The sequence below is a fragment of the Fundulus heteroclitus genome, chromosome 21 (assembly GCF_011125445.2).
Source record: "Fundulus heteroclitus isolate FHET01 chromosome 21, MU-UCD_Fhet_4.1, whole genome shotgun sequence".
In the NCBI taxonomy this organism is placed as follows: domain Eukaryota; kingdom Metazoa; phylum Chordata; class Actinopteri; order Cyprinodontiformes; family Fundulidae; genus Fundulus; species Fundulus heteroclitus.
Genome location: NC_046381.1, coordinates 20611143 through 20634990, shown reverse-complemented (window position 1 = coordinate 20634990; position 23848 = coordinate 20611143).

Below are 23848 nucleotides of genomic sequence, written 5' to 3'. Positions count from 1 at the left end.
CACCTCATCCTCTCCAACCCCGTCACTCACCATCATATCTCCCTTCTCTCCCATTTTTTTTTCTCCCTGGCGTCTCATCCCTGTTTCCCGGGCTCCCTCCCTCTGTCCCTCCTTCCACGTCCTATGAAAGGACCGAGATTGTTGTGGACTGCAGCAGTCAGACCAATAGGAGGCATAGGTAGACCACAGAATCGCTCAGACCACAAGGCAGGAGGAGAGGGGGGAAGATGACGGCTATGCCTTTGCGCTCAGTCATTTCATTTCAATGTTTCACAAAGCTTCCAGCGTATCTTTTAGAACGGCGTTGCAATATGAGGCACACGTTTTTAAGCAGGTGCAACACAACATTCAAAAAAGAAATAATTATTTGATAAACCGGGTAATGCTATGCACTGAATTGTGTTTTAATGGCAGACGCTTGGCACAAAGCTGAAACAAATGCACAATGTTTTAGCTGTTTCTCCGGCTAAAAAAAAAAAAAAAAAAAAAAAAAAAAGCTTTAAAATGCTTTCCTCGCTCTGAAAAATGCTCACTGATGGTCAACATTTTTTTTTTTTTAGTTATGCGGAAGCAGTTAAGTAAAAATATACATTCAAGGTTATTGTAAGTAATTCTGAAGGATGCACAGCAAGTAAAATGAAATGTTTATTCATTTGGAACGATTTGTTTTCATCGACCAACTCCCATTTTAAAACGTAGGTTCTTTCACTACAGCTAAAGGAGCAATGGTACTGAAGATGTTTTTGTATCACAAGATGAGTACTTAAGCTTGTCCATACGTTTACCGCGATGCTTTCTTTTTCCAAGACAGAATTCAGATATATTCAATGTAATTGTTGGCAACCTTGAGTAAAATAGATAAATAAATAAAAATAAAGCGCTGTCTGTATGAATTACTGGGAAAGATTTTTTTTGTTTTGTTTTTCCTTTCTATTTGCTGTAGGACTGCACCCACTTAAGTTTGTATGGCACTGCTTGCTTTTTGTTTTTATTTATGCTTGCATAGTTTTGTATTTTACATAAATGATGAACATATTTTCGCTCAGGTTAAGTCATTTCAGCTTACCGGTACTTCATGTGAATGAAAACCACTTTTAAATGAGCTATAGAAATGATGCAGTTTATGGCCAGAGCAATATAGGCCGTTCTGTGACAAAATGCACGAAATAAACAGAAAAAAGAAAAGAAAAGATATAATCGAACGCACTTCGGGTTATTTACACAGTGCTATTCAGCAGCAAATGTCATCTCAAGAAACTTTGCGAGACAAACAGGTCAAATTCAGATCCAATTGCATAGAAATGTATTTTAATCAAAACAGTTTAATACAATAAAATGCAACCATACAGACTAAATATCATTTAGCAATGTAAAGGTGAATTTGACCCCAATTCTAATATGATGCAATGATGTTCATATAATAAATCGTGTGATTTTCAGGAAAGAAATTAGACATACTTGTGGATTCATTGACTTATATAATAATAATAATAATAATTTATTTCTGGATTATTCCCCCAAGTCTGCTCACCCTTTCAGGCACAGTCTCCCTTCACTTTGTCATCTTTCCACCCTTCATATAGTGGGCTACTTTCTCTCTTAACCTCTTTATCCTACGCTCTCTCCCTTTCCCAGTCCACTGACTGCTCTGGTAATCCCTCTCAATCATTAGAGGCCCTTCACTCTTCGCAAAAAAAAGTTTCTCACCCTCGTTGCACCCCAGACTTCCTTCCATTTTCCTCCACTCCCACCCACTCTCTCTCTCTCTCTCTCTCTCTCTCTCTCTCCCAGACACAGACCAATACACTCTGTTCTCTCATTTCTAGACTGTAAAAAAAAAAAAAAAAAAAAAACAACAACCCAGAAATAACTTTTCCAATTCATTTTAAACGTGCACATTGCTTACACATTAGTTCAGGTGTATGATAGCGTTTACACAGCAGAATGAGAACTCGTACCAAAAAAATAAATAAATAAATCTCCGTGTCAAATAGTTAAAAGCATTTTCTTGCAGCCTATTGCATATAGTTATCAGATATCTAGACGGTGAAATGCAAAAAAAAAAGAGGTTCAGAATAGTGATTACTAAATGTTTGCGCTTGTGCGAGGGGTACCTTTTTAATAGGAAAAAGTCTGAGGAACGCCGACATCACTGAGATACAAATGTAAGCCTTACTTTCATGCTAGCAATCATTTTGTCACACATTCTCAAACAGGGAATATCTTGTTTTGGAACGCAACTGTTAAAGCTCAGTGTTTCTACCTGCAGCAGCAACCGTCTGTAGTTTTCTCTGTCTGAGAGCCTAAAGCTGCAGCTTTACAAGTGAACCTGCCAGTGTGATCTCATACTGGCTGCACCCTGGGGCAAGGCAGAGGAGACTATACATGTGTACGTGCGGGAGGGCGCGTGTGTTTGTGCAAAGCGCTGAAACTGGCACAGCCATCCCTAAAAACGCGCTCTCAAGACCCTTGATTCCGTAGCTCAATATTATGATCTCTGAAATCTCTCGTATGCCAGGATGGAACTTATGGATTTCGGGCATTCACCTTGCAGTGCTATTAGCGTTTCTATTTCCATGCGTCGTGTTTGGCCTCGGGGAAAAAAAAAAGAGGTTTTGTATCCGCCAGGCCATCCATCAGCTGCTGTTTCCCGACGCTAAACGACAGCTAAATGTCGTCAATTAACAAGCGGCCTTACACGTACGGGACGTTTTCCAGTTCTGCGAGGATTCAAAAGCGTCGTCGTCACCATTTCCGCACATCTCCGCTGGGATTGATTGCTTTGGTGTCACTTCCCTTGCATGTGTTTTGATTGTCTGCACGCAATCTATTAGCAGCGCTGCGCCCCAATCAGGATGATTTTATCCTAATGTGATGTGAAATCACACAGGCGATGAGGTCAGCGCGCACCTACCGTTTCTGTCTGAGTCGATGAAACGCGGCCGCGTCAAGAACAATCATGTTTTCACTTTCGTCTTCCGACTTTTGACAGGGAGCAAACTCATTTTTATTTTTTTTTCCAGATTTCCCTTTTCTGCATCGCACATTATGGTCTTTAGCGGTATTTATGGAGTGCAACGTTAAGATGTCATCGTAAAGTCGAAAGCTGTGATTTTAAAGTTAACAAAGAGTTCCCTTTCATTCCAGTTAGGGGGAACAGTGGCTTGATTGACAGAGAAACACTTGAAGGGATGATACAAAGATAGCTAGCTGGGACGGCTGGAGATAGCGAGAGTGAGTTGTGCTTGCTAATTAAAAGAGAAGAAGCAGTCTTTTTTTTTTCTTCCTGTTTCTGTTATTCCCTTGTTCCTGGGAGTATTAATGTTTTATTCAGGAGAAACATAACTACAGATGAAATTAATAAAATCAGGCTCTGCCTTTCCCTTGCTATCTCTTGGGGGGGTGGGAAATTCAAACGCTCGTTTCTCCCGGCTTTGAAACTGCAAACTCAAAGTGCTCCATGTTCTGTAGTTTTCATTTCTTCATTTCCTGCATATTAAGTTCCTATTCCCCCTTTGTTTCAAAGTGCATTGCCCTCAAAATAAGGATCAATTTTTCAGTGCAAGAGGCTTTGGAATTAGAGCAGTGTTTTCCACACTTGCAAGATGATTTACTGTTGTGCCGGCATTATTCTGCACCATGTGTACGCGTCTGTATATTTCTTTATTTGTGTTTCCCAATAAGTTTTTGTCACACAAACTTTGGAGATATTAGTACTGTTCACGGAGGAGAAAGGAAGACCTAAAGTGTGATTGTGCATTTTTTTGTGCCATGCCTATGCTGCTGTATTTAGTGTTTTTTTATGTCATTTTTTTTTTTAGCACTTTTGTTTGCGCGCGTGTGCACATGCACATGCGATTTCGTTTCATTTGACTATACGTCGAGGCCCTCGGAGTATTTGCTTGTCTGATCACCTCATGTGAGTCTAAGAGGAGAAGCCATGCGTGACTAACATGCACTTCAGAGTTGAACTAATTGTGTCATTTTTAACATAAATCTGTGCTTGCCCACATTTTATTCACTCCTGTTCCTTTCCTTCTCCCCTGGGCCACACAATGAATGCAGACTGTAGCAGCACCTTCCATCCATCCAACTCAAGAGGAATTTACAAAGCTGCAAACAGGTGCATCATTTATTTCCCCCTGTGCCCATGTTTGCATAGGTGTGTGTGTGTGTGTGTGTGTGTGCGTGCGTGTGTGCGCTCTTAAATCTCTACCTTTATGAGGACCAAATAGCATCATATAATACGATTTGAAGAAATGGCTACGCTGCTGTTTTCTGTTGGTTAAATGTAAGATATTTCTCAGGTAGGCTAGGTTATTGGAGAGTGGCATGGGAATTTTGCCTTCACGGCAATATGTGTTGTGGTTATGCTGAACTGTAGCCGCAGCGAGCGCAACTCTGATTTATCGAAAAAAAAAAATGAAAGTAAGGAATCGGGTGCTGGTTTTCAGACAGTTTATAATATGCTGTCCCGTTTGGACTTGGTTCTTATCCCTCTCTTTGAGGGAACTTCTTTTGACTGAATATGTTGCTATTCAGAGGAAAAGCCAGAAGCTGGGACCCTCTAAAACAGACCTGCGTTTGTGTCTTTGCTCTGTAGCTGGTCTGTGTCAGCAGAGCAAGAGCAGAAATGAAATGGCACAAGAGGAACACTACAAGAGAATAACCATCAACAGATGTCATAACACTTTTACTTATCTGCATTTTATAAGGTCCAATATATTGATAGTTATAACCTTAACAGGTGCATTTATTATGATCTTTTTTTCTCTTAAAGTTTGATAGAAGCTTTATTATTATTATTATTATTATTATTATTATTATTATTATTATTATTATTATTATTATTATTATTATTATTATACTTCAGAGTTTGTACTCATGTTTTTCCATTAGTTACAAAACAAGCAACAAAGCTGAGGTGAATTATTTTAGTCCCTAATTGCTGCTGTAGATTTTCTTCTGTCTTTAACAGAATATTATTCAACAGTCCAAAGGCAGGTTGCTTTTAGGTTAATTGGTCTATATCTGACTAGTACTCCATCCCTCCGTTAGTACAGGTGGACTGATTAGAATGAACGGGATCAATCGGCCTTACTACCCTGCAAGTGGCTGAGATGGTCTTTAGCTGCTGGTAAAAACTTCATGTGTTAACAAATCTCAGTTATTTCAGCCAGCAGTTGGAAAAAAACAAGTATCTTTCATAACCTGCAAACTGAGGTATTGCATAGATTTTGAAGATAACGCTTAAACTTGATTTTTGAATTTGACCAACTAAATATTGGATAGACATATTTATGTCCAGGAGCTACCAGTAGGATCATACAAAAGGGATTTTCAATAATTGTATAACCCTGTATACTAAACAAGCTTAACTTTGGAAACATTTTAGTTATATCTATAGCAGTGGTCCCAAACGGTGGTCTTTATGATACACTGTCCTGCTTGTTTTGAGATGTTTGCTTGTTGCCACATGCCGGATCTAAATCATTACGTTTTCTGCACCTAATGACATACTGAGGTGGTCATTTAATCACTGCAATCACCTGTGCTGGAGGAGGGACACATCTTCAACAAGCAGGACGCCGGGCCCCCTGGACCAACGCCGGTGACCACTGATTTGTAGTTAACCTCCTGAATAGAGAGCAATCTTTTTCTGTCATACAACTGGAGCCATCTCACCCAGTCCCGCTTCTGAAGTGTGAAGCTTGCTGTATGCTGTCAACGGACGGCTCTCAATAGTTTCAATGCGTGTTCAGGACATAATGTTGAGTTGGAAAATGAGCAACTCTGCGCCTCTCTCCCCCACGTCCTTCCTTTGTAAAAGGGTTTCGCAGCAGCAGCAGTCGGCAGTCATGATCAAGGTTGATGCTGGCCGTCTGTTTAAGCACAATTGAGTCTGGCAGGTGAATATCAAGGACGACTCTTAGGGCTTGATTCTTTGATTAAAAATATTTTATTCATTTTGGAGTGAACCGCACACTCTTCATTTAGACTGTGAATTAGAAAGGAAAGACAGAAAGGAAAAAAAACCAACAGCCCACCTTATCAATGTCTTTCATGAATCATGGGTGCATCTTCTGCAGTATTCATTAACCCAACACTCATTTTTTTTTCAATGCAAACAAACCATCTTCCGCAAACTGATAATCTGTTACGCCTTAAATTAATTAATCCTACTTGTCCCCATACATTCGTTCAGTAAACTCCCAAATTGCACAGAAAGGTGCTGAACATATTTGGTGGTCACAGAAGGATGTAGCTACATTATTTGTCTATTCTTAGAGCAAAAAGTCTTAAGATGTTCTTCTGTAAACCTCGTCAGACGCTGACGTCTCTTATCCATTTGTTTGCAAACAAAAAAAGCACTTTAGCTCTTTCTGGATTTTATCAAGCATATTTAAAAGATAAAATAATTACAGTCTATTCTAGTCAAACAAAGATGATATCGTCAATCAAGACTTTTCTTAAACTCTAATGTATTTACCTTTTCATTTTAACCATAACTTGTGGACAAACCTGTTAACATAGGGGACTTCTTGAATACGGCAGACCTAAGGCGTGCGCTGCCTTTAAGCAGTGGCAAGTTCGAAAGTTTTGCTACAAAAATTTTGCTGTTTTTTTTTTTTTCCCTCCCCCCCTTTTTGTACAAAATAATAAAATCCCAAATTAGCTTTCCCGCTGAACATTCCAGCATGACGAGGGGGGCAAAAAAAATCTTTTGCGGCAAACTGTTTGGCTGTTGTTGAACGCGAGTACGTCCGAGTGTATAAAGCCATTCTTCACATTGCAGTAAGTACTCAGGCTTTTTAATGGAAGTGTCTGTCTGTTAGCCCCGTGATCTCACTCCACTCAACAAAAGCCACAGAACCTTAATAGACTTCCTGCTACACAAATAATGAGATAAGCCATGACGTTATTGAGAGCAAGATGAAGATGTAAAAACATCGAGAAAGAGAGGCGCTCGGGGTTGATGTTGAGCACCTACTATGCAGATTCCTGTATTTAAGCTGTGGAATAAATAGGAATGCTCATTCATACAGTGAATGCACACACACACACAAACACACACACACACACACACATACACACCTGCGCGCACACACACACACGCACATTTTCACCCTCCTAACTGCAAAGCTTACACACAATCACACATACACAAGCCAAGGTAGAGCTGTCTGGCTGATCAATAGTTTCCTGTGCTGGGGAGGGGTGATGACTGCAGACAGCAGTCAAAGCCCTGAGGACCAGAGGGTGACACCCCTTATCAACTGAGCAAGGTGAAATGTCAAACACTGGATCTGGAGCGCTCTCCCTCCGTGTCTGCAAATCTCTCCGTCTCTGGCTTTTCCTGCGCTGCCTCTCAGTTTCTTTCTCCGACTCCAATTGTATTCCTTAAATTCTCTTTCTCTCTCTCTGTCTCTCTGGATCTCCGTGAATTAATTCCTTTCTCGCATTTCCTGACATCGGATTTCCTCTTCTCATTGTGTTCATCATTCTCCCTTCCTTTCTCTTAATGTTAATGTCACTTTGCTGGTCTCGCTCAGTCCATTTTTCAAACGCGCGGCGCGGTCCATACTGAATGATCATTGTTTGATTCTGTTATGGCAGGATAACCTCTTTCTGTCATCTACTTCGTTTTCTCAAGAGCTCCTTCGCCCACCATTTCCAAATGCCCTTTCTCCCTTTATCTTTCCTTCAGCTGTTCCTTTACTCGCAGTTTAACATTTACACAAAGTAACGCACAACAGCATAGCCCTCGAATTCAGCAGAGCACAGATATAAACACGAATTTGAATATGGGGACAATGTTTGTGTGGGGGTACAAATGCTAATCTGGTTTCTGAGCACTCTGCATGTCTTACACCCTGTCCATTTCCATAGCCCTGAGCTTAATAACAACAGTGTAGGATTAGTGCAGGGTGACTTCACACAATAAAAAAAAGAAAAAAGAGAAAGAATGAAAATGCATCTCTTGGGTGCAAACAATGTGGGCAACTGGAATAAAGAGACATTGTTTGGAAGTAGATCTTATTATTGGAAATAATTTGAGTCAGATGTCACAAACAAAACGATACGTTTGTCTTTAGATTGTGTAAAAAGTAAAATCGCATTGTAGATGTTGTCTAATGTAATAGTAATGTTCCAATTCTATGATACACTGTATTTTATTTTATTTATTTTTTTGCTGTTGTTTTGCTATCACACCATCAGAAACACAATGTCTTGTTCTGACCACTGCATAATACATGGTATTAATTCCTCATCTGGCTAACGGATTATCATCCTCAGATTGGATTTATGATTTTGTTGAAGCTTAAGCAGGTTTTTGCAGTCACCATATGTAGAATTATCATTAGAGCTTTAATCTACTGCTGTGCATTTGCACAAAAAAAACACTCTCTCTGGAATAAAAAAAATAAATCAGCAACAACAAAAAAAAGCTGATAACGATTGGGAGTGATTATGACTGCTATGTGTTTTCTATAAAACACATTCTCTTGCGTGGAGATATGTTCTTTTTGCTGGGTCAGCCTGGAGATAGTGGTGTGAAACACAAAAACAATGGGATAAACAGATAAAAACCTGGATGTAATTTGTAAAGCTAGCATGAGAAGGGGGAAGGGTTATGCTATGTTTATGTTTTTGTTGTTTTTTTATTGTACTGTCCTTCACTCACTGTCTACATCACCTAGTCATGCCCCATTTTTCCTTCAAAGTTTGGTCTACTCTAAGGTGCCACTGTTATCTGAAGTAGCTTAAAACATGTCCAGTGGCGTTCATACTCAATTTAAAGTGAACGTTACTTATTTTATGAACAGACCATTGATGATGTTTTTTGTCCTAGTGTTTACATGAGTAAATATGAATAAACGATGGGCTTTGTTAGCTATTTCAATGCCGTTTTTGTCATATATTCAGGTACAATTTTATTTTTATTCATTTCAATTCAAAAAGGCTTTTTTATCTCAAGGAGAAATAAAATGCTTTATTAAGATTATTGCAAATTAATCTCCTAGAATAATACGTATATATACAGTCACATTCAATAAAGTAGAATATATGTAACAATGAAGTTTGTTTGGCAGATTGAAATGACCTTAGTATTACCTTAGTAAGCAGTATTAAGTATTAACAACAAATTTTTTAAGCCCACATTTCAGTATTAAAAATGTTTGTATTGTTCTGATATAGTATACTAATCTTAAATGCCGTGTTATCATTAGCTGTAAGTGGAAAATCATCATAATTAACATTAATATAGGTTTGAAAATGCCAGTCTTTGTTCACTTAGTGAGCTGACTTACTGAAATAAATGAACTTTTTAATAGTATTCTAAATTATTAAATAGATGACAGTAATTTCTACATTGGAAATATTATGGCCTTGACGAGTTGGGAGTGAGAACGCGTTACTCAGAGTCCTCCATTAGACTGTCAGAACGTCCAGATCCTCTGTGCTCCATTGGCGAGTGTAAAAACTCAAATATTAAAAACATCCTGAATTCCAGCTATCCTTCCTTGTTGTCTACCGCAGCTCATTGCGACTCCCTTGTAAAGCTCTGGCGTTACATCATTCTGTAACATCCAGCCGTCATCTGTTCCTGCTTATCCGTGCAGACGGCTAGCGCCCATCTCCAGCGGTCACTGGGCAGGAGGCAGAGTACAGCCTACACAGGTTGCCAGTCTCATTTTTTTTAACAATCCTCCGTAATTTTTACCGCTCTAAATACACAACAAACACCATGCCTCACATTTCCCCCTTTTCAGCACTGAAATCTACAAACTGACTATAATATATTTGAAACCTATTTTTACATGCAATATAGGAGATTATGTATATTAAATTATTTAGAGTAAAATCAAAATATGACTTCCAGCAATGCATCTTGATCAATGGTCTCAGCCTGATGCCCAAATAATAACGTAAGTACAATTTCCAAAACTGCCACCCTAAAACCGTTTCGGGTTATAATTTGGTTTCAACTAAATGTAATGCGTCCAACACAGCCTTGGTAAGATGATCACACTCACACCACTGTTGATGACCGGTCCCAACCCCTTCATCCGGACATCCCGCCTGAAAGGGATTTAATGAGTAAAATCAATACAAGATCAAGGCCTTTTCTCCAAATTTACCCCGCCAATCTACTTAAAGGCAGTAACACCTGTTCCTAATTTTCCATGCAATGTTGAGCACATCCTTACTGATTCATTCTGCCCACAATCTTTTCCCTGTGATAAGTCCTCCCCGTCATCATCCCCTCCTCCTCCTCTCCCTCTGTTGCTCCCCCAGGCTTCACCGCCTCTAATCAAGGCCTAATGAGCCTAATTGGTCGTTAAAACTTGCCAGAGTATGACACAGTGGTACCAAAGCATCTGCCAGTTGGCCTGAGGCCCCCAAGCTGCCAACTGTTCCCCCTGTCACTGGCTGACAGCAGCTAGGATGGGAGTATCTCTCCTGCTGATGATTCAGCAGTCAAAAGAGCAGCGAATGGAGGCGAGGACAAGAAGTTGAACTGTGTTTGCATTTTGATGACTGCCTGCCCAAGTGTGACTCTAAGAAGAGGGGTAAGGGGGGGGGGGGGGGGTTCATATTGTTGGCTTCTCATAAAATAAATGTTTCCACAAACTGGGCAGCGTTTCATCACACAGAGTGCTGTTTAATTAATTTAGAAATGAAGCAACCCATGGAGTTGCATTGATGCATAAGAAGTTGTTCTTATGGAACGTAAGAATGTATTTGTTAAATTTGGAGATAGATTTTTGGTTCACTATTTATCTTATGACCACATTATTTATTTCTACCATTGCTCCAGGCCAGTTAAAAAGAGGTTATTATTTATTTTGTAATATTTAGACACCCTTTTGCCTCAGGTGTGAGCTGCAGCCATGTGTTGACTTCACCGTGCTGCGTGGCCCGCTAATTAATTTGCTTCTATAAACTTAGAGATGTGAGGCCTCCTGCCCTCAGTCAATTTACTTCTGACCTTAGAATGACCCATGCCCAGCGCTTCATGGCTTGCCTCTTGCCTATGTGTGTGTGTGTGTGTGTGTGTGTGTGTGTGTGTCTGTGTGTGAAAACCGGTTAAGCGTATTTTCCAAAAACAAGAAACCCACTATCTGAAAAGAACATGTTATGTAAATGATGTGTTGGCAGTTTCAATGCCACTGGGGTTTGAAATGTGTGTGTGTGTGTGTGTGTGTGTGTGTGTGTGTGTGTGTGTGTGTGTGTGTGTGTGTGTGTGTGTGTGTGTGTGTGTGTGTGTTTCAGCATGTATTTGAGAGTGTGTTGCAGAATGTGATTCAGTGTTTATGATTCTGCCAGGTTTTACCTCCGTTCCCTTCCTGGTGGACTGAATGTATTCCTCTATCAAAGAAAAAGGAACCATTTCAGGTTTATGTAACTTTACACGGCAGTAATCTTGAAGTCTAACCTTACAGGCTGGTTCGTTATAGCACATACTGCTAACATTCAACTGATTTCATGTCCTATCAATTTATTAAAGTGATAATTATCTGTCTGCTGTATACAAAGAAGGCCCAAAAACCTTTGAATTGACTGTCAGCTTCAGGGATTCATAATTGATGCCACATCTCCTCTTACGTTGTTTTTATTCAGTTAAAAGCCTCATGCTTGTTCAACACAGACAGTTAATGTCTAGCCCCAAACTCACATCCGTCGTCATAATGTGAATGCTAAATGGGATTATTCTTACATCTTTACCATTTTTATCTAATCAGCCCCATAAAAATAATTGTGTTTTTTAATATTTTATTTTACTGCACTGAGAAATGGTGAGAGTGACATATTGTCTCACTAGACCGGTAATATTTTATCTTACTGTTCTTTAATACTTTTAATCAGTCAGGTGTGCTGTTAAACAGGGTGTACAAGCAATAAAATGACTTGCTCATATAAGATAGTTTTATTTTTGATAGTATTTTGATTTTAATGCACAAAGAAATCTGTGAGGATGTAATGCGGTAACTTTACAATATATAATGGGGTATAATTTTTTTAATTTTGATATACACACACTGTACACATTAAATACAAGTAACATGTACCATGTTGGAACTTTTCGTTTGGTCTTCAGAACTGTTTTGATTCTTTGTGGCATTGACTGAACAAAGTGTTGGACACGTTCCTCGGACCTCTACTGGATTGAGATCTGCCGCTGGAATACTGTTGCATGTCTTATCATGTTAGAGAAACAACTTTGAGATGGTGTAATCTTAAGGATATGGTGCAGTATCCTGCTATCAGAAGATGGGTACTTTTTCGAACACATGATTGGACACGGTGTTCAAAAAGTATTCAGACTCAGCGTGGTATCTAAATGCTGCACAAACGATAATTAAATTCAATGTATTTATATAGGGCAGATTTACAATAAATGTTATCTCATGGGACTTTACAAAACATGAAGATCTTATTTATATAAAGAAATACATAGTCAATTCAATGCAGTCATATGTAGAATACAAGTAAATTTAAAGAGGCCTAGTCCCATACTATGACTATGACAAATTTCTACACCAGTAGCTCTCTCAGGTTGCAGACAAAGTTTTTCTGATAACATTTTTGGCTTATCACACTTTACTTCTATGTTTTAGACTTTGTTTATGCACTGTTTGTTAGTAAACTAAGAGCTTTATTGTATATTCACCACAATAAAACCACGTGATCAGAAGTAAAATATTGCGCACGCTCACAATGAGTAAACAAGTATAGGCAATGGAGACCATAGTCATATATATCAGAATCGGAATCCTTTAATGTCGTTGTGCAAGAATGCACAATGATATTTATGATATTATTTGTGATATATATGACATAGGTAATACATGATATTATAATGACGATATAATTAATAAATACAGTCATAAGTTAAGTCTTACATGTGAAAGGCAGTGTCATTAGGTCTGGTTTGTACTGTGAATCGGCTGGTACAAATCCACGCAGCACATGAATATGGCATCTTCTTTGAATCGCCCCACAATGTCACCTCCAATATGGCGCTGACGTCAATTTGCAATTCAGTGCTCAACAAGGCGTCTCCGTATATATATATATATATATATATATATATATGTATGTATATATATATATATATATATATATATATATATATATATATATATATATATATATATATATATGTATATGTATGTATGTATGTATGTGTGTGTGTGTCTGTGATGGAACTGAGCGAGTCAGCAACATCCCACGGAGGTGCAAAAAGAAAGAGTAAGTAACTCTTACCCTGTAGGTTGAGTTGGTCTTCCACCATGCAGAGCTGTCAGTTTTCTGTGTGGCATTGAAAGACCGACTTTTTGATAGATCCACGGTACTTGGACGTGGATCCGGTACTTGGACGTTGTTGTGCCATCTACTGCCGGTAGATGGCACAACAACGAGTGCAAAGTAAATACCATCAGGGCAAAGAGTGTATATTGATTTTTTTAATTGTTTTATTTGAAGATGAATGTTTTTTGTGTTGTCTTTTTATGGTCAAAGCACGTAACTCAGCCCCTAGTTACAAAACAATGCAGTCAGAACCAGTTTATTTTTCATGTTTTCTACCTAATGAAACTAAGCCTGTTGACTTGGGTTATAGACTTTGCAGCGATCCCTCAAGACTGAGCGTGTGATGAGAGTGGACCATATTTTGCATCGAGTTGTTAACTTTGCAACAATTACATATACTGAGCATGCATGTGGCGACTGTGGAAAGTAGAAATCCCCTTCAACAGGGCAACAATACAAACACAGAAACATTGGTTAAGTAAGGAGAGCATTACGGGTTAAGGAAAACGTTAAGAGTTAATGGCAGCTGTAGCTCTTTCAATGACGTTGTCATGTTTCAGGAGAGAAACACAGCAAAACCTTTTAGTTTTCGGCCAATTGTACTAAATGGCTCAATGTGTGCCTATAAACCATTAAATCACCACCAGCCTGAAATGTTGGTCCCAGACAGGATGAACTCAAGACTCATTAAGACCAGGCATTATTTTCTAGTCAGGGATCGTCCAGTTATTATGAACCTGTGTGAATTATTGTCTTGGTTTATTGTTCTTAGCTGACAGTACTGTCTCCTGGTGATGTCTTTTACTGCTGTTGCTCATCTGCTTCAAGCTTGGGCATGTGATGAACTAAGAGATGGCATTTTGCATACCTTGATGGTATTACATGTTTTTATTTTTAGCTATTGTTGCCTCTCTATCAACTCAAATCAGAGTGCCTATCCACCTCGTACAATGGCAAGGCGTTTCCGTTCACAACATTACCCTGCACTTCTTTAACCATCACTTTAAACGAGATGGTTGTGCATGAAAATCCCAGTGTATCAGCAGTTTCTGAAAGACTCAGTTCTCCCCTTCTGGTACTGACATTAATGTCACAAAAAAGTCCCCTCTCTTCCAAATTTTGATGCTCAATTTGTGGTTCAGCAAGTCGTGTTCACCACGTCTACATGCCCGAATGTTTGGGTTTTTGCAATATGATTGGCAGATTTGCTTTTTGCGTCCACAAATGATTTAACAGGGGTACCTAATAAATTGGCTAGTGAGTATATGTGTTATGCCAAGCTAGCAGTTTATCAATGCCACTCCATGTTTCCATGAAATTCCCTGTATGTGCTATACACTTTGAACATGCTTATGGTAATACCCAGAGAGAGAGAGAGAGAGAGAGAGAGAGAGAGAGAGAGAGAGAGAGAGAGAGAGAGAGAGAGAGAGAGAGAGAGAGAGACTTCCATTAGAACATATAGAAAAGATATGAGTACATGTATTGTAGAAATACTGATTAACATCATAGATATGACAAATATCACTAATAATACCTTTTGATAAATGGTTACTTTCCCAAACAGTTGAAATAAGTAAGACACAGGATTTATTTAAGGAAATAGGGTCCTAACACTAGCTTTTAATATTTATCATGCCAGTTTTTGCCCTAGGTAAACTCTGTATTGTGCAGCGCATGCATTTGTGTGCTCTGAAGACCCGCTCTCTTTTGGTACCTGGTGCATTCTCCTCTTCCTCGTAGTTCGTTAACTTGAGATGCCAGTGTATTCTGATCCTTCCTTTCGGATGTCAAGCAGTGATATGACGGTGTAACATGACTGCTGATATGCTTAGGTGTGAATCAATGCAACAGAGCTCTACCACCTGTCACTGTTGATACTCGCTCATTTTTATTGAAAGGACTGGTAGGTAAAAAAAATGAAAAAAGTTGAATGTATAAAAGTTGAATCCAATTTCTCTATACTCCACTGTATGGCTATTATCCTGCTTTACTAATGACATAGGCTTTAGTTTCTTTAACAACACATACAGATTTTGTGTAGAATGAGCAGCTTATCCTGCTGCTCATATTTATATCTCTAGCCCTTAAAGTTGCCTTTTTTAAATGTTCTCTTCACTCGTACGATAGGAGGATGACATTGGTGCTGACCTGTTTGTTCTCGGCTCATTAGTTGGACCAATCATGTTTTTCACAGCTGCAAAATTAAAGTTCAAACTAGCTTGGACTCTGATATTCATCATGTTGCCGAGCTTTTGTGTGTGTAGGAAGCACGTTTTATGAGTCACACACAATTTGGATATATTTGCAATACGTTTCAGTATAACAAATGTAAAATCCAAACTGTGTCCACTTTTAGGCCTTAAAAATGTATTTTAAGTTTTGTATTTTATCACCGCATTTAAGCTCTAGTATTCTCCACCAAATCTTTCCACTAAAGTTAGCCTGACTTTAGCATACAATTTTGATTCTGATTGGTGAATTGCATGTCAAAAACCACCAGATAAAATGTATCTATTTTATTGTTCCTTAACCATTGACCCAAACTAAGAACTTCCACTATTCTCAGTGTATAAATGTATCAACAGACATCAGGTACTGGTATTTTTACCAGTGACCTCATTTAACTGAGGATAAAAATATTAGATGAAGTTTAGGGACATACGTTTCAGTGCATAATAATCTTGTAATTCCCTGATTTTCTGTTAAGAAAACTACTACCTGCATCAACGAACTTGCAGCACATCTTTGCAGTATATTTTACTATATATTATATACAATCATTTTTAGTATGCATTGTTTTGTTTTTTTTTTTCATTACAATACATCCGAGAGTGATTCATTTTAGATTAGTCCTACCTTTTACTTACTTTAAAGAAAAAATAAATAATGACACCAAGACCAGCCATTTACTCAATGGTCCGTTGTTGCTGTGAATCCCCACTGAATTTTTGCTAACACAGGATAGTTATATTATGTTGTATTTTGTTCTATTTCTGGTCCGCTTCTCTTACTGGCTTCCATGTTTGCAGTCTGCTGCTCTTTTGCCAAGATAAAATACCAAATGCTGAACTGTGTTTTGGCAACCCTGAGAACTCTTATATGATTGGCTCTGGAACCAGGAAATAAACACGGGCTACACACTAAACCAAAGTAGTTCTGGACTCTATGTTTGAATGGAGAAAAACGTGACTAAGACATTGTTGATGGAGAGGACTGATTTGTTTATAGGGAATGTTACCTCCATCCTGGGTGACAAATTAGAATGATTTATAGTTTGTTTTATAGTATATATATATTACTTATTGCTCCTTTAAGTACACATATATGACATATTTTATTATGTCATTTAAATCTGTTTCCCTAAACTTGTTTTTTACTGGTTTGTGATGGAACTATGCAAACATTTGTAAGACTGGTGTTTTCCCACCCAATGTGACTGCCAATAACTGTCACTTTAACCATGAATTGGCGTCATGGCTGGCATTTGAAGTGTCAAAATTTCACTTCAGATTTAACAATACAAGCTAATTCAGATTGAATTCAAAGAAAAAAAAAAATAAAAGAAATAAAGTGGGCTCATGGTTCCTTTACAATCTTTTGGAAAAAAAAGTAAAAAAAAAAACCTTCTCTTTTTTTCACCAGTCTGTTTCTCCAGCTGATGTCTTCATCAATGATCATTCAAGTTCCACGCAGACTGTGGCTGATTTCCCTGTCAGTACATATAACCTGATTGAAAGCAACCAGCGCTTGTCAATACGACATGCTTGTATTTGCCTGTGTCCTGCCTGCCTCCAACCCAGCTGATTATTGAAGACCTCTCATAGCAGTATTGAGCTGCTGTCCCCACTCTTGTTACCTAGCTGATAGTTTCATTGTTTAAATGCAGATGGAGGTGGGCTATTGAGAAAGCCAGACACTCTGTCCTAATGGTAAACAAACAATCTGAATCCCGTGCAGAGGGAAAGTGAAGTCAATACAGTTGATTAATACACATAAGGGGGAACATTATGAACATCCCAATCCATATGTTCCACTGGCCACATTCCCTGTGATATTCTCACGAAAGGTCTGAAAGATTGATGAAATGTTTGACATTGTAAAGGTGATGATGGATATATGTGAAAAGCCAGAATTGATTTAGCGTCATGCCTCTGTTGATTTGTTAAATTTTATGGAACTGCCGTATTCTGAAGCCTTTAATTACTGTGCGTAAGATGCACCGACTATGGTTTTGCTCACTTTTGTCATACCCCAAAGGAGTAAAAGGCAAAGCCGAATCAGCAAACAAACCTGCGTTTGATTTAACAGTGGATTGAAGTAGCAAATTGGCTGCTTCAATTTTTTTTCAAGTGATTTATTTTATGATCAAGTGGACTAAAAATGTGATGAAAATAAATAGAAAACTAAACTATTTGCATGCACATTTGCTATGGAATATGCTATAAATAACTGCAGCCATCTTTAAGTTTGTTATTAATGGCAGCTCTGATGATGTTGCAAGTCCTCACATACATCAGGGCAACAAAAATCTGTCCTTCAATGGTGAGGTAAGATAATATTGGAAATGTACAAAAAAGAGAGGGAGTGAAATAGTCATTCTTTTTTTATTAAAAAAAGCAGTCCACCAAACCAACTCCTGTGCTAGAAAAAATAAAGCAAAATAACGAAAAATTAAACAGGTACTTGCAGTTTTAAGAAATTGTTTAAGCTAGAGCCAGCATGGTCTCTTACAATATGTCTTTTACCCTACCCTTGTGTATTCTTAATTTCTGAGGAGCAATACAGAATTGTGCATTTTATCTCCAAAACTCTGAAGATAAAGTGTGTAGCTGTAATTTATTTCTTATTATCCCACCAAACAGATGTCTTAATATCCTTGGTTTAACATGTAATGGCTGTTGGTATTTGTGAAGCCTCTTTATAACACATTTCTGACATTGGATTAACATTTTAACCAGTCCTGTACACCTGCTTTGTCAAGCTGGGTTTATAAACCACATATAGCAATGTTAACATATCTGTAAAGAGTCATAAATAGAGATGCAAATGGTATTTATTAAAATCAGCTAAAACAGCATTTGTTAAAGGATTTCTAAGCGGTTCATTGACATATAATTCACTATGTGACAGCCAATATGAAATACCGTAGAAAAAAATTGTGGACTGTGCTATTCCCAAACTAATCTGCGTTCTACATCACTAAAGTTTAAGTTTTGCTTAAAATGATGTAAGCTAAAACACAAAGTGTACTGAGGAGCTTTATAAATGGAGCTTATAACATTTTTCTAGGTTGGATGTGTCCATGACAACATCTTCAATTTTTTACAAAAGCTATCCTTTACTCTTTCCCAAAAAAAGAACTCTGAGATGCCACTGGTTTTACAACAGAAAGAACCCACCCTAACCAAGCACTGGTTAGTGCTTGAACCACTTTGGCTGAAATAAATATCTGGCTCTGTTCAAAGTAAATGAGAATGGTCGAAGGAGCTGTGTCATCTGTGGAGTATGTATTTTAAGACACAGACTTTTCTTTTTGACCTTGAAGAGACTGAGTACATGATGACTCATGCATCAAGAATCAAGACATATCAAAGGTAGTCCGTTGATTGAGCTCAAAAGCGATGAGAGCCATGTGATCGGGAAGTATATATATATATATATATATATATATATATATATATATATGGTCATTTTTAACTGAGGTCCTCAATTTACCCCTTTGGATGATAAAGAGAAGATATTACTAATCTGTTTTCAGGCCGTCATCATAGGTGAGAGTTGAAATATAGATCAATTAATACATTGAAAGCCATGCCCTTCAGTACAGGCTTCTCTTTACCAAAATAGACTATCTGCATCCACTACAGATATTTCCCCAATCTGCTTGTTCTACCCTAAACAGTACATCAAGGCCTTCATTTTAGGCAACAACTAATTTCTTACCTGAAAGTCACAACTTATTTAAATCAGATTCATAATGAACGACAAAAAAAGTTAAAAAGTTGAAGATCATTTAACGTGTGGTCAGGGTAATTTTTCTTCGATTATTACACCCTGTTTAGCTCTGCAGAGCCATCTGGTTTCCATTTTGTGGTCTGTCCAATACACAGTACTTCCTTATCTACAGGTTGCATCAGCGCTTAGGTATTTGAGTGGCAGGGTTCGGAAAAGAGCTAAATAATAAATCATTTTCTAATCCGTGGCATGAGAAATGAATTGTGGTGCGTTTTACCCCAGATGATAAATCAGGCAATTGAAGTTTATAAGTGGGCATGTGAATGAAGCAAAAGAAAAATCCAAAAAGGCACACGTGTGCTCAACTTTATTAAAATGAAAATATAGGTGGTTATATTTGACATTTGCATTAAATTTTTGCCTAGTCATGTGGCTTATATTGCCTGGGCCTTGTAGTTTTTTTTTTTTTATATACTTGAATTCCCCCCCTCATATTGTTACCTCTTCCATTTTTACCATCAAACCTTTTTAGTTACAATTTTTACTCTTGCTTTTTTACATTGAAGTTTAAACACCACTAAGAAGTCAGATTTAAGTATTAACGTTCTTTAATCTATCTAATCACATCAATATATACACAGACATATATTTATATGTATATCACTCAATTTCAATAAGATAACAATTGTTTATCTTTTTGTTTTGTTTTATTGCTGTGGATTCAGTGGTCAATTAATTGAAACAATAACAACAGAATCCCCTTTTAACTCGTTAACCCTCTGTAGCCTGTTGTGATCTTCTAGTACCACATCCGTTTTCATTTGGCTCATTATCGTCTAAGTGGTGCCACAAATGGTCAGAATGATGTCACTGATATGAATGACGACCATGGGAGTGATTGGTTTAAATGCCTCTGTGTAATTGAATCATGTTAGCCGGATATGCAATTAAATTATGTTTACTTCACAGAATAGGGGTTGTGAGCAGAGTGTACTTAGTGTGAGATGAGCATGCGCATGTATGATTGTGTGAGTACCAGGGAAAGGAGAGAGAGGAAGAGCGATAGGGATGGTTTTAAAGAAGAGTTTTACGATTTCTTCATATGACAACAGATAATTAAAACTAAAATAGAATAGACCAACAGATCATTCTCTAAAACTGGGGGGGTGGGGGGAAAACCGTGTCCCACTCAGCTTTAATGATAGGCTTGGAGAATAAATGATTTATTCTCCATGTATGACCACCTTTAGGTTGTAGAACCACCTTCAACAGCGATAACTTGAATCACCCATGCTCTTTACGATTATATTAGACTCTCACATTGTTGTGTAGAAGTTTCAGACCGCTGTTCTGAATAGCATTGCTTTATTTTATTGAGTTTTTCAGGCAGTCATTCATGCATAGTTCTATTAAGGTTCCATCACTGCCTTTTTATCAGGTTAAAGATTGACGTATGACTTGAACTGGGCCTTTGCAGCACCTTGATTATTTTCTTTTACAGCGATTGTTTGGAGAAGTTACTGTCTGGTGACCATTTTCCATTTTTTCATGACTTTGATTGGGCTGTTTCAGCTGCTGGACATGTGGCATCTTTGCTGCATGTGGTCCACACTCTTTCTCCCATCTTCCAGAATAATCAGTGTAATTAAAGGTCATGAAACAATCTAAAAATTCCTTGCTCGTCTTTGGACATTTTTCTTTTTTTAAATGTTCGGTTCATTCAGATGCAAAATTTTAAATCTAGGTTGTGCTGACTTGTTCTTTCCAGAGACAAGAGTCTTGCTCCTGGCCGTCTTTTCCATCATGCCATGTTTTTTTTATAATCTTACTGTCAATAACATTTAAAGTTAGGGTCCGTGATTTTTCCGGAAGTTTCCCCAAGTGCCTTTTTTAATAACTGTGCATGTCTTATCTTGCTCTTTCGCTCTTCAGGGGGATCGCCTGAAAGAAATATCCCAAATCCATCCTGGTCTTATTTCTTTCAACTGAAGCCTTCTTCTTCTTCTCATAAACATGTACACGGTTCACTTCTTGCGACTCTCAGCCCTATTCAAAGTATACGGTGAGAGCAGCGGAGCTAGAATGCTAACTGCTAACCTAGCTGCTAAGCTAACCAGATACATAAACACTAGAAGTGTGCATGCGCAGCCAGCAAGTGGAAACTCAGAAGGAAAGAGTACGGACACTGGCGTTACGTGAGCTCGTCAGAATGATTGGCATGTGGGACAACCAATAGATATGGCGATACACCCGGAACTTGAGGGACAGAGGGGGTTGAGTATATAACGTCTATAGGTGAGCGCAGGAACCAAACTTTGACAAATCCATGTCATTCGGATCGAACGGCCGATTTTACCCAGTATAACAAAAAGTATTTCTGAACAGGATTACCAACTATAGCTTTAACAGGACAACTGAAGATGGGGCCTTTTACCTTTTACAATGTTTGAACATTGTTCAGTCCAACCTTCTTCAGTCCAGCCAGAATCTCTATGAAGCCTCTTGTTTTCATAGAGACGCTCGCACTTGTTATTCAGCTGGATTTGATTGGATGCACCTTAATGTCTTGTGCTCTTTTAAAATCCATAGAGGGCCAAAGGGTGTACAAAGTGTCTCTTCATGACAGAAAATACATCCATCTTGGGCAGGTCGTCTGTCCCTCGAAAGAACAACATAAAGAAGTATGTGACAGACACTTCTCACTCACACTTAAGGTAATTTCTCCTGTTGACCTGAAATACGTGTTTTTAGAACTCTGGGTCAAACTAAACTCTAACAAAAGCCAAATGTATGCACAGGCAGAAAGTTCAAACTCTACACGAAAAGGCCATCTGCCTCGACCAATTGTGACAAAGACACAGACAAACAAAACATTTGGCCAAAAATATCTAGTAGAAAAGAAGAAATCACAAAAATAACAACATTAAGAATTGGGGTTTACATACTTCAAGAATAGGAACGACATGTGAGGACAACTAAATGCACACCCAAACGACTCCTAGTCTATTTGGCAGCAAAACCCACACAGATTATACAACACAGTGCAAATTATCTGATTTAGCAGGCCCCAAAGTGTGACCAATCACCCTGTGTAGACCGTGGACAGTTGGATTATCTGAAAACACAGGCAACTTTGCTCCTGGTTTCCATACTGTTGCTTCAGTCAGCCATTAAAATAACAATAAGCACAATACATACGCTGCCATAAGCTGACATCCATCCAATATGCTGTAGCTGCAGGGGTAAAGTCCAGAGATACAACAGAGTGTGTGTGCAAGTGTGTGTGTGTGTGTGTGTGTGTCTGTGTCTGTGTGTGTGCATATATTTGTCTCAAGCAAAGAATGGACATGATGATAATCACATCTATCTTTGTCTTTGTAGTCCTTAATCTTTCAGAACAGCAACAATAGAGCGCGTGTGTCTCTGTTTGTGTTTGAGCGAGTGTGTCACTGCCTAATGATGCAGCGGTAATGATGGCGGCGCGTGGCGTCCCTATCATGTGGCGAAAAAATTGATTAGCTAGGGGTCACATACAGAGGAGCCTGAAGCACGTGTGTCTGTGTGCCCAAATGCATAAATGGTTGAGTGTTGTTGTGAGTGTGAGCATAAAATGTTTTTGTCGTCAGACCTCCTAAGCTGAATATTGATGTATTGATCAGGCGCTTGTGTTGCTTAAAGCCATTTGCTCCTGGGGGAGTCCTGCTAACACACATCCAGAGGAACACACAGACATGCACACATACACACACACACAAAGCAGGGGTATTGACAACTGTGTCATCTTTTCTGTGTGGACAATTGCTGACAACTGGCGTTGTTTCTCGTCATATTGTGTCATTGTCTTATCAGACAGAGACAGTGTGCTGCTACAAAGCACACCTGCCACGCATCCTTTAGCTGAGATGCTAATGCAAACACTAGAGCATAATGACATTATGCAGCGTAATAAGCGTGTCTCTCACCTTTTGGCCCTCTTTGTGTGTTACAGCACTGTTATAATGGGTGCATATATCTTCATGTTTTACTTATTTGTGTTTTCAAGAAGGTTGCACTGTTTTGGCCAATAGAATAAGCACATATTCCGATTAAGGGTTTGAAAAAAGGATAAAGATAACTTGTTTCTAAATGTGTCTGTCTATGTAAGAACTGACCACACGGTTCCTATAGTTTATGACACAATTTGTTTAAGGTTTTAGTATTTTCAGCTTGTACGCAGGTGGTAAAGTATATAATGAGAGAATTGCATGTCACGATTTAGGTTTTTGTTTTTGTTTTGGACTTTTTTTGGACTGATCTTTTCAACTCCATGCGCCACTCCTCCCAGCCAGCAGTCACCTTACATAGTTCCACCTGCTGCCACCACTAATCAGACTCACCTGGATCACCTGCATATATACCTGCTTCATTCCAACTCCCAGTTCCAGAACGTCTCGTCTTGTCTCAACCGCCTGCATGTGTTGTTCCCCAGTGTCTTCACGTCTCTTTGCCTGTTTTATCTCTTGGACCTGTTATCGCCCTGCCCTCGCTAGTTGGATTTCTAGCGCTTGTGTGCACCGCCTCATACAAGTTGTTC